This window comes from Mytilus edulis, chromosome 13, assembly GCF_963676685.1.
Source record: "Mytilus edulis chromosome 13, xbMytEdul2.2, whole genome shotgun sequence".
NCBI lineage: Eukaryota > Metazoa > Mollusca > Bivalvia > Mytilida > Mytilidae > Mytilus > Mytilus edulis.
The window spans coordinates 44,748,215-44,760,880 of NC_092356.1; the positions used below are offsets into that span (position 1 = coordinate 44,748,215).

A 12,666-nucleotide genomic window follows, 5' to 3' on the forward strand; every position below is an offset into this window, starting at 1 on the left:
GTACATTTTAAATATCTGAATGAAATCTTAATCTTTAAGTTTAAACTGGAAAACATAATCATAAAAGAATGAAATAGGCATGATTGGTACAACCGTGAAATGGTTCAACATTTTTCTAATGTCTTTTATACATTGTATCAACGTTTATCTTTGCTCTTTTAAACACACATTAGTATATATAATCCATTTTTTCCCGAACTGATTTAAGGGTCTACAATTGATAAATGAATAAATATAATCAGTATAAAAATCGTTATTTTAATTTATTAATTGGTGCTAATAATTTGGTACGTGCAAATTGTTGCAGTTAGTGTAGGCGAATCCTGCCTTAAATGCTGAATTGCCTCTGTACCTGAAAAGTAAAACGGACATTTCGTTTATCTACTTTTTTCTGTCAGTAGTGTTGTATTCTGATATATATATATATCAGATTTGTAAAAAAAAAACCAACCCAATAAAATCACTTACTGATGCAATAGAATTAACGCATTGCAGCAGATGAACTATCAACATTTTATACATAAGTAGAATGGACGTCATCTTAATAACAAACGGCATGATGATGCCCATTTCAAAAGATTGCCGATCAACTTTTTATCCTAGCTTTAATGAATTAATCAATATGAATACTTAATCTTGTTTGTTAGATAGTGTTATATCAAAGAAAAAAATACACAAATCGTAGTAACCATTCAACATACAGTTGGGTGCAGACCAAGCATTACATAAAGTAAACGCAAGTTAACGCCGCGTGCACATATTTCGTTAGTTAACTTCAAATCTCCCGTTTACTAGTAAACGTACGTTTACTATAATTACGTTAACGTGGTCGAAATGGAAATTTCTAATGTCTACCCTAGTAAACGGGCGTTTACTATGTGTCCGTTTAGTCAGTAGTAAACGGGCGTTTACTTCAGAATTCTTCAAATTATTTTTACGTGCACTTAAAAGTAAACGGGCGTTTAGTACAGATTTTACAAGTGTATTTTTACGTGCACTTGAAAGTAAACGCACGTTTACTTTTCGCGTTAACTGATTGGATAAATTTAGAAATAAAATTCTAGTTCATTTGCACATTTATTTTATAAAAACGACCACTAGTCTTAATATTTTACGTATATGTGTTTCAAACCAGAACATTTCAAAAACTCTTTTAATTCGAAATATTAAATTACACAAAATCACTTTCATTACGTCCATTAACTTTACTGATTGGCAGATTTTCTGTATTTTCCTTTCAAAAGTTACGTGTGCAAATATCGAAACGGAAAGAAAGGTTGTCCGAGACATCGGGAGAATATTTTTATATGATGGGATATAAACATCATGGTTTACTGTGTTTCGTTCCCCATTTATAATTGTCTCTTCGAATTCCTAACTATAACTCGGTGCATTTAATACATTATTTTCAATCGAAATTCACCTTGTTTGCCTTGGATTAACATGATAAGATTCATAAAAAAACGTAAATTGTACAGTGTATTGAAAGGGATATCAATAAATGCTAATATGGTCTGTTTTGGTTATAATTCGAGTCAGTCTGAGGTTAGAAAACTGCTGAAATTTGTTTCAATATTCAATATTTTGAACAAAAAAAGGACATGCTGGCACTCTAAATTGATGCAAAGAAAATTTTTCAGTCATAATATTTAAATATTGCTACCTTTTTCATTATACAATCAATTCTTACATGTACATGAAAATATAACTCATTTACTATGCGGCTATATAGATTTACATAATAAAATGCTTATATGGTCAGTTTTGGTTGTTGCGGACAAATAATTTTATTATATGAGTCAGTCTGAGGTATGAAAACTACTGAATTTTGGTTACGATTCAATATTTTGAATAAAAAAAGGACATGCTAGCACGTACTCTAAATTGATGCGAACAAAATTTTTTAGTCATAATATTCAAATATTGCTACCTATTTTATTATACAATCAATCCTTACATGAAAATATAACTCATTTACTATGGGGCTATATAGATTTACATAATAAAATGCTTATATGGTCAGTTTTGGTTGTTGCAGACAAATAATTTTATTATATGAGTCAGTCTGAGATATGAAAACTATTGAATTTTGTTTACGATTCAATATTTTGAATTAAAAAAAGACATGCTGGCACTCTCAATTGATGCGAACAAAATTTTTTAGTCATAATATTCAAATATTGCTACCTATTTTATTATACAATCAATCCTTACATGAAAATATAACTCATTTACTATGCGGCTATATAGATTTACATAATAAAATGCTTATATGGTCAGTGTTTCTTGTTGCAGACAAATAATTTTATTATATGAGTCAGTTTGAGATATGGAAACTATTGAATTTTGTTTACGATTCAATATTTTGAATTAAAAAAGGACATGCTGGCACTCTTAATTGATGCGAACAAATTTTTTTAGTCATAATATTTAAATATTGCTACCTTTTTCATTATACAATCAAACCTTACACGAAAATATAACTCATTTACTATGCGGCTATATAGATTTACATAATAAAATGCTTATATGGTCAGTTTTGGTTGTTGCGGACAAATAATTTTATTATATGAGTCAGTCTGAGATATGAAAACTATTGAATTTTGTCTACGATTCAATATTTTGAATTAAAAAAGGACATGCTGGCACTCTTAATTGATGCGAACAAAATTTTTTAGTCATAATATTCAAATATTGCTACCTATTTTATTATACAATCAATCCTTACATGAAAATATAACTCATTTACTAGGCGGCTATACAGATTTACATAATAAAATGCTTATATGGTCAGTTTTGGTTGTTGCGGACAAATAATTTTATTGTATTAGTCAGTCTGAGATATGAAAACTATTGAATTTTGTTTACGATTCAATATTTTGAATTAAAAAAAGACATGCTGGCACTCTCAATTGATGCGAACAAAATTTTTTAGTCATAATATTCAAATATTGCTACCTATTTTATTATACAATCAATCCTTACATGAAAATATAACTCATTTACTATGCGGCTATATAGATTTACATAATAAAATGCTTATATGGTCAGTGTTTCTTGTTGCAGACAAATAATTTTATTATATGAGTCAGTTTGAGATATGGAAACTATTGAATTTTGTTTACGATTCAATATTTTGAATAAAAAAAGGACATGCTGGCACTCTTAATTGATGCGAACAAATTTTTTTAGTCATAATATTTAAATATTGCTACCTTTTTCATTATACAATCAAACCTTACACGAAAATATAACTCATTTACTATGCGGCTATATAGATTTACATAATAAAATGCTTATATGGTCAGTTTTGGTTGTTGCGGACAAATAATTTTATTATATGAGTCAGTCTGAGATATGAAAACTATTGAATTTTGTCTACGATTCAATATTTTGAATTAAAAAAGGACATGCTGGCACTCTTAATTGATGCGAACAAAATTTTTTAGTCATAATATTCAAATATTGCTACCTATTTTATTATACAATCAATCCTTACATGAAAATATAACTCATTTACTAGGCGGCTATACAGATTTACATAATAAAATGCTTATATGGTCAGTTTTGGTTGTTGCGGACAAATAATTTTATTGTATTAGTCAGTCTGAGATATGAAAACTATTGAATTTTGTTTACGATTCAATATTTTGAATTAAAAAAGGACATGTTGGCACTCTTAATTGATGCGAACAAAATTTTTTAGTCATAATATTCAAATATTGCTACCTATTTTATTATACAATCAATCCTTACATGAAAATATAACTCATTTACTATGCGGCTATATAGATTTACATAATAAAATGCTTATATGGTCAGTTTTGGTTGTTGCGGACAAATAATTTTATTGTATGAGTCAGTCTGAGATATGAAAACTATTGAATTTTGTTTACGATTCAATATTTTGAATAAAAAAAGGACATGCTGGCACTCTTAATTGATGCGAACAAATTTTTTTAGTCATAATATTTAAATATTGCTACCTTTTTCATTATACAATCAAACCTTACATGAAAATATAACTCATTTACTATGCGGCTATATAGATTTACATAATAAAATGCTTATATGGTCAGTTTTTGTTGTTGCGGACAAATAATTTTATTATATGAGTCAGTCTGAGATATGAAAACTATTGAATTTTGTTTACGATTCAATATTTTGAATAAAAAAAGGACATGCTGGCACTCTTAATTGATGCGAACAAATTTTTTTAGTCATAATATTTAAATATTGCTACCTTTTTCATTATACAATCAAACCTTACATGAAAATATAACTCATTTACTATGCGGCTATATAGATTTACCTAATAAAATGCTTATATGGTCAGTTTTGGTTGTTGCGGACAAATAATTTTATTATATGAGTCAGTCTGAGATATGAAAACTATTGAATTTTGTTTACGATTCAATATTTTGAATAAAAAAGGACATGCTGGCACTCTTAATTGATGCGAACAAATTTTTTTAGTCATAATATTCAAATATTGCTACCTTTTTCATTATACAATCAAACCTTACATGAAAATATAACTCATTTACTATGCGGCTATATAGATTTACATAATAAAATGCTTATATGGTCAGTTTTGGTTGTTGCAGACAAATAATTTTATTATATGAGTCAGTCTGAGATATGAAAACTATTGAATTTTGTCTACGATTCAATATTTTGAATTAAAAAAGGACATGCTTGCACTCTTAATTGATGCGAACAAAATTTTTTAGTCATAATATTCAAATATTGCTACCTTTTTCATTATACAATCAAACCTTACATGAAAATATAACTCATTTACTATGCGGCTATATAGATTTACCTAATAAAATGCTTATATGGTCAGTTTTGGTTGTTGCGGACAAATAATTTTATTATATGAGTCAGTCTGAGATATGAAAACTATTGAATTTTGTTTACGATTCAATATTTTGAATAAAAAAAGGACATACTGGCACTCTTAATTGATGCGAACAAATTTTTTTAGTCATAATATTTAAATATTGCTACCTTTTTCATTATACAATCAAACCTTACATGAAAATATAACTCATTTACTATGCGGCTATATAGATTTACATAATAAAATGCTTATATGGTCAGTTTTTGTTGTTGCGGACAAATAATTTTATTATATGAGTCAGTCTGAGATATGAAAACTATTGAATTTTGTTTACGATTCAATATTTTGAATAAAAAAAGGACATGCTGGCACTCTTAATTGATGCGAACCAATTTTTTTAGTCATAATATTTAAATATTGCTACCTTTTTCATTATACAATCAAACCTTACATGAAAATATAACTCATTTACTATGCGGCTATATAGATTTACATAATAAAATGCTGATATGGTCAGTTTTGGTTGTTGCGGACAAATAATTTTATTATATGAGTCAGTCTGAGATATGAAAACTATTGAATTTTGTCTACGATTCAATATTTTGAATTAAAAAAGGACATGCTGGCACTCTTAATTGATGCGAACAAATTTTTTTAGTCATAATATTCAAATATTGCTACCTTTTTCATTATACAATCAAACCTTACATGAAAATATAACTCATTTACTATGCGGCTATATAGATTTACCTAATAAAATGCTTATATGGTCAGTTTTGGTTGTTGCGGACAAATAATTTTATTATATGAGTCAGTCTGAGATATGAAAACTATTGAATTTTGTCTACGATTCAATATTTTGAATTCAAAAAGGACATGCTGGCACTCTTAATTGATGCGAACAAAATTTTTTAGTCATAATATTCAAATATTGCTACCTATTTTATTATACAATCAATCCTTACATGAAAATATAACTCATTTACTAGGCGGCTATACAGATTTACATAATAAAATGCTTATATGGTCAGTTTTGGTTGTTGCGGACAAATAATTTTATTGTATTAGTCAGTCTGAGATATGAAAACTATTGAATTTTGTTTACGATTCAATATTTTGAATTAAAAAAGGACATGTTGGCACTCTTAATTGATGCGAACAAAATTTTTTAGTCATAATATTCAAATATTGCTACCTATTTTATTATACAATCAATCCTTACATGAAAAAATAACTCATTTACTATGCGGCTATATAGATTTACATAATAAAATGCTTATATGGTCAGTTTTGGTTGTTGCGGACAAATAATTTTATTGTATGAGTCAGTCTGAGATATGAAAACTATTGAATTTTGTTTACGATTCAATATTTTGAATAAAAAAAGGACATGCTGGCACTCTAAATTGATGGGAACAAAATTTTTTAGTCATAATATTCAAATATTGCTACCTATTTTATTATACAATCAATCCTTACATGACAATATAACTCATTTACTATGCGGCTATATAGATTTACATAATAAAATGCTTATATGGTCAGTTTTGGTTGTTGCGGACAAATAATTTTATTATATGAGTCAGTCTGAGGTGTGAAAACTACTGAATTTTGTTTACGATTCAATATTTTAAATAAAAAAAGGACAGGCTGGCACTCTAAATTGATGGGAACAAAATTTTTTAGTCATAATATTCAAATATTGCTACCTATTTTATTATACAATCAATCCTTACATGAAAATATAACTCATTTACTATGCGGCTATATAGATTTACATAATAAAATGCTTATATGGTCAGTTTTTGTTGTTGCGGACAAATAATTTTATTATATGAGTCAGTCTGAGATATGAAAACTATTGAATTTTGTTTACGATTCAATATTTTGAATAAAAAAAGGACATTCTGGCACTCTTAATTGATGCGAACAAAATTTTTTAGTCATAATATTCAAATATTGCTACCTATTTTATTATACAATCAATCCTTACATGAAAATATAACTCATTTACTATGCGGCTATATAGATTTACATAATACAATGCTTATATGGTCAGTTTTTGTTGTTGCGGACAAATAATTTTATTATATGAGTCAGTCTGAGATATGAAAACTATTGAATTTTGTTTACGATTCAATATTTTGAATAAAAAAAGGACATGCTGGCACTCTTAATTGATGCGAACAAAATTTTTTAGTCATAACACGGTGGGTATGGTTGTCCTGCGAGAGAACGTACTGTGCTGGTGATTTGGTCCTGACGGGTGCTGGTGGGTCCTGATTCTGTGCTGGTGGGTTTGTTTACATTGTATCAGAACGGCAATAAAACGACTGTTTTGTTGCTTAATTTTTCTCTGATGCGTCATAAGTACCATGCAGAGTATATTTCAACAATATAAAATTGCAAAAGTCGTGCAAGTTCGTTAAACGGAATTGTCCTGACGATGTGCTGGTGATAAGAAAAACGGTCCTGGTTCTGTGCTCCTATGTCCTGGTTCTGTGTCTTTATATTTTAGTTAAAAGTGGCATATATTCAAGATCATTGATGCTGTACTGTTATTGACTAATTAACTGTTGTCTGCTTTCTTGAAATTGACATTGTTGTGAATCTGTTTACTGTTATTATGAGAGAAAAAATCCCCTATTTTAAATTTTTTTTTTTTAAATTAACTGTAATCTTATTTATTGGCCTGTTAATGGAACCCTTCTTGCCCCCTTTTAAGATAAGAAAATATGTTTACGATTTTCGGGATTACGATCATCTTGCAAGATCACCAAAATACGTTGTAATTTATACAATGCTTATATAAAGTAGATGATGTGGTATGTTTGTTGTCAATGGACAAATTTCCATAAGAAACCAAAGGAAGTATGTGTTAACAATCATACTTCATCGTACGACCTTCAACAGTAACCCATAAAATAAAAATGTAAAAGGTTTTGCATAAAAATGGAGAGCAAAAATATAGAACAAAGGACTTTCTGAGCGTTTGAATCATATGTCTTTAGCAGCTTAAAACACATTTGTTTGGGAACAATTTAGTGCTGACTATAAGAATGACAATAGTATTGCGGGTTTGTTTGTTTGTTTTTTTGGGGGGGGGAGGGGGGATAAGTTAGAGCTAGGTTGCAGTGAAAGTTTTAAGCTTGGAATAGTTTCCCGTAAGATTTAAAAGTTGTATTTGAAAAGAAAAATGTTTCTTATATCTATTAAGAATCACTTGCTGTATCTGTAAGATTTTTTCAAAATAATTTTTTTGTCTGAACGGTTATCAGGAATTTTTCGATATAACACTAAAAAAAATTACTATTTATGAAAGGACACACTAGAATATGTCAGAGAATGAAGACGAGATAACCTTTGTACAGAGATTTTTGTTATGTTTAGCATGGGATCAACACAAGCGTACATTATCCTTAAAGATCTATTTAAAAGTATTTGAAACTACCGTTTGCTTTGTTAATTGTGCCTTCAATTTCAAAAATTAAAATATCTCGTAGCTTCATACTACCAAACAAGTTTATAAGTTTAAAAAAGAAATTCTTAGATTAAACACCTACATTTAATTTTAAAAGGTCATAACAGTTTTAAACAATACAAATCTACACACACACAAAACTGGCTTTATTTCAACTGGTTATCAACCCGAATCGCTACGAGATCATATATAAGCTCACCTGTGTCGAGGGGTCGTGTGAGGTTCATATATTGTCTTTGCGTCCGCAATTACAAAAAGATTTTTTCTGAAATTACTTGACCAAATGTTACTAAATGATTTTTCAAGAGTGAATCTAGGAAAAACAATATTCATCAACAAACATGACCACTGTCTGTTAAAATGTATTCCAGTTTTTAGTTACAGCCGATTCCATTGAGTATGTAGGCAAAGGTAATATCTTTGGTTAGCTTGCTTGTTAGCTAAACCGTGAAGTCATCGTTAGGTAAGGTATACTACCCTCCTTTCGAAGTAGCCTGGTCCTACAGACAGAAAGATGTGTCATTTGTGGGACTAGTCTACTCTTAAAGTAGGGTAGTTTACATAACCTAACAATGTATTTCCGTTCAGCAAGCAAGATAACCAAAGATATTCCCTTTGTCTACACACTCAATGAAATCGGCTTTAATATTGCAAAAGTTTAAGCAATTAGGGCAAAACTTACCGAGTAAAAAAAATCAAAAGGCCAATGTCTATCTACGTTGCACATTTCAGAAAATTCAGATCAGATAACGAAACTGGGTCCAGCAACATTTATAAGCAATTTAAGATTTTGACCCTCACAGTTTCCATTCACCACACATATTCTCATTTTAAATACAAAAATACCATGCAGTTGCAGCCTTTTGTTTATCTATCAATATATGTATACGGATAAAGTTATGAAAGGCAGCAGGGTCACCAGGGTGAGGAGTCCATGCCATCTGAAATAAATGCTAAGCATAGATCTAGAAAGCGACAGATAATCATGACATTAAAAAAACTCTCTTCTTTTCGACTTTTTTTGAACAAATTGACACATAAAATGAATTACATAGTATTGTGGAATTTTTAACTTGTGTTCAATTCATTGGTTACACCTTTTAATACTAGGATAACAATCTTGTCAAGTATGAGCTGGGAAAAAATATTTCAGAAAAGAAGATGGAAATGTCAAAGTTTCCGTAAGTCAGGTGCAACAGCATACGAACAGCTAACATGCCTCGTCAGGGTGGAAGCTAAAAAGTCCACGAAAATTTGATTTAAAACCTGTATTCGTTCCAACAAAGTTATTGAGATTTTGTTGAGAATTTAACCATCTACGACAACAAGATTTTTTTTTATAGAATTAACAGCTCTTCTATAAATATATGCAAAGCAAACCATTGATCAAATTGCTTGCTATGATTGTTTGGATGTTTGTAAACGACAGGTTAGTAGTCTGTTTACTATATACTAGAATTTGTTTGGACAATAAACATGAACTGCAATTCCTGTCAGTTTGTATTTGTCCAATCAAATCCCAGTATGTATTGAAACTCCGCCTAACTATTATTTGAAAACATCCAAGCAAGCATAGCAAGCAAGTCAATCAAAGTTTGTTTTGCATGCTTTTATAGAAGAGCTGTACTATATAATGCAAAGAAGCCTTTAAGTCTTTCACCAAAAAATACTATCAATTTCTTTTTGTCCTATGTAAACTTTCGTACCATTTCCTTCCCTTCATGATCATTAAATTGAACTGTAAAATATTTCTTGGTACCTACTTAATTCCTTTATAAGTCTTATGTAAACATAATTATGACAATAACTGTTGTGAGCACAAGATTCACTGCACACTTTTAAAGTTCTACTTCATCAAACATTAAAATGCGAACTTAAGTCTTGAGACTTTTTTAATCGACACGATTGGAATTTTTGTATATGAGAACATGGTTTATCTATCAGTTGAAAATGCGGCTTTGAACTAGCTTTCAGTACCTGCGAGCATTCGTTGTTCAATAATGTGTCTTTGTGTTATTATTTTATGTCATAAATTGTTGTGTTGGTACACCACTGTAACAATGAAGGAGGAAATGAGGAGGGTTGGTTGGGTGGAAGTGGGGAGGGGTATGCGGAGCGTTAACAAACATGTCTATGCGGCATGGGCTTTGATCATTGTTGAAGCATCAATGTAAGGGGCATTTAATATCTTAATAAAACTATTCTTATTTTAGATACTATATATTGTTATCTGATATTGGACAAAAGATGTTGCCCTTTTATGTAATTATGTAATACAAGTTACGATCATTTGAAAACATATATTAAACAGCCAAATGGATGCACAAGAGCTAAAATAGGAGTCATAGATCCTATTGACAACAATTATCTGCCCAATTTTATTGATTTTGTAACATTTGTTTCAAATATGACCAACTTCTTATCCAAAATCACCAGCACCGTATCAGGACCCACCAGCACAATGACAGGACCCACCAGCACAGTATCAGGACATGAATAAATTGAGAAAATGCTTAATTTTAATAAATTGCAATGTTTTTTCATAAAATAGTTTTGTCGTGTGGATTGCGGTATAGAAAGCGGACTTTATGAGCATTTTTTGTTTTATTTTTTCAGTTCTAGATTTTCTGAAAATTAGCATTTTTGTGTTACGCTTACTGAAACAGTTTAGAGGGTCAACTTTTTATTGGTTTACATATGAACCCATAAGAAACAAAATTGAAAAATCTCAACCGTTTTCTTCCATTTTTTATGAGTAAAAACGTCAAAAATCATTATTTTCGTCTTTGTTTACATTTTTTCATTGATCACCAGCACCCGTCAGGACCAAATCACCAGCACAGTACGTTCTCTCGCAGGACAACCATACCCACCGTGCATAATATTCAAATATTGCTACCTATTTTATTATACAATCAATCCTTACATGAAAATATAACTCATTTACTATGTGGCTATATAGATTTACATAATAAAATGCTTATATGGTCAGTTTTGGTTGTTGCGGACAAATAATTATATATTACGAGTTAGTCTGATGTATGAAAACTACTGAATTTTGTTTACTATTCAATATTTTAAATAAAAAGAGGTCATGGCCGTCTGACTGGTACAAAAATTGCTGTCAATTGTATTATATGGTCAATTATGGCATAAAAATATAACTGAATTACTTCTATATAGAATAAGATAACTTGTTAAAGGGTAAATATTGTCAGTTTTTGTTAATGATATCAAATAATTTTGTTTTACGAGTCAGTCTGTCTAAGATGAGAAAACTGTTTGATTTTTGTGAGGATTAAATTTGGTGAGGATTAAATTACATGTATTTGAATAAACATATTTAAACTATTATTTGCAAAGAACAAGAAATTTACTATAATTATTGTTCAATTAAATACAAATGTGTGACATTTTTAAATAACCGTAATCGTCAATATGTCAAGCGGAAATGACTAGTTGGTCAATTAATTTTGATGTTCCTTATCATTTCATATTTTATGTCAGTGTATCCAGGTTACGATGACAATCTGTGTTAACGGGCGTTTACTAGAAACAGTAAACGCGCGTTTACTTATTACGAAAATAGAAGACGCGCATTTTCCACGTTAACGCGGAGGTAAACGGGAAAGTAAACGCCCGTTTACTCTTTAAAAAATTAGAAGACGCGCCGTTTTTGCGTTAACGCGGAGGTAAACGCGAAAGTAAACGCCCGTTTACTTTTAATGTCTACTGCAATTTCGGAGTTAACGCACAGTTAACGCGGCGTTTACATGAAGTGCACGCGAGTAAACGCCGCGTTAACTTTTTCGGCCCGTCTACATGTAATGCTTGGTCTGCACCCAACTGTAATAAATCTGCTGTTTGATATATCTAATTTCCCTTTTTCACCAATATTCATTTGAAGAACCGAACATGATGAGCACACCAGCAATCAATCTGAAACTAAGATAACATATTTTTCTGTTGTATGCACACATCTCTAAATGAAAATGTTATGCTAGTTTGACACAATGAAACCAAATACATCTTTAATAATAGTAAGTTATTCTTTTAGAAATTAAGGAATACTCCTTTTAATATTCTTAGTTATTCTTTAAACACTAAGAATCAATTCTTTTACTTACTATTACTTGAATCAGTAAATTTGTTTTCAAAAATTCTTTTACAGATATATATATATTAGAATGAAAATCCTACACTGTTTTATTATAAATTCATATAATTTAAAAAAAAAAGTATCATACCTTTCAAAGAATGATCATATACTACATCGTATACCCTATGTTTTAATCCTTTTTATTATTGTTTGGTTTTATGTTAACATGGACTTACTCCC

At 29.8% G+C, this 12,666-nt stretch overlaps 1 protein-coding gene across 1 annotated transcript in view; it reads left to right on the forward strand.

Moving 5' to 3' along the window:
- Window positions 1-12,666, forward strand: part of LOC139500080 (uncharacterized) — a 44,826-nt gene that overhangs the window by 15,757 nt on the left and 16,403 nt on the right. The window lies entirely within an intron of this gene.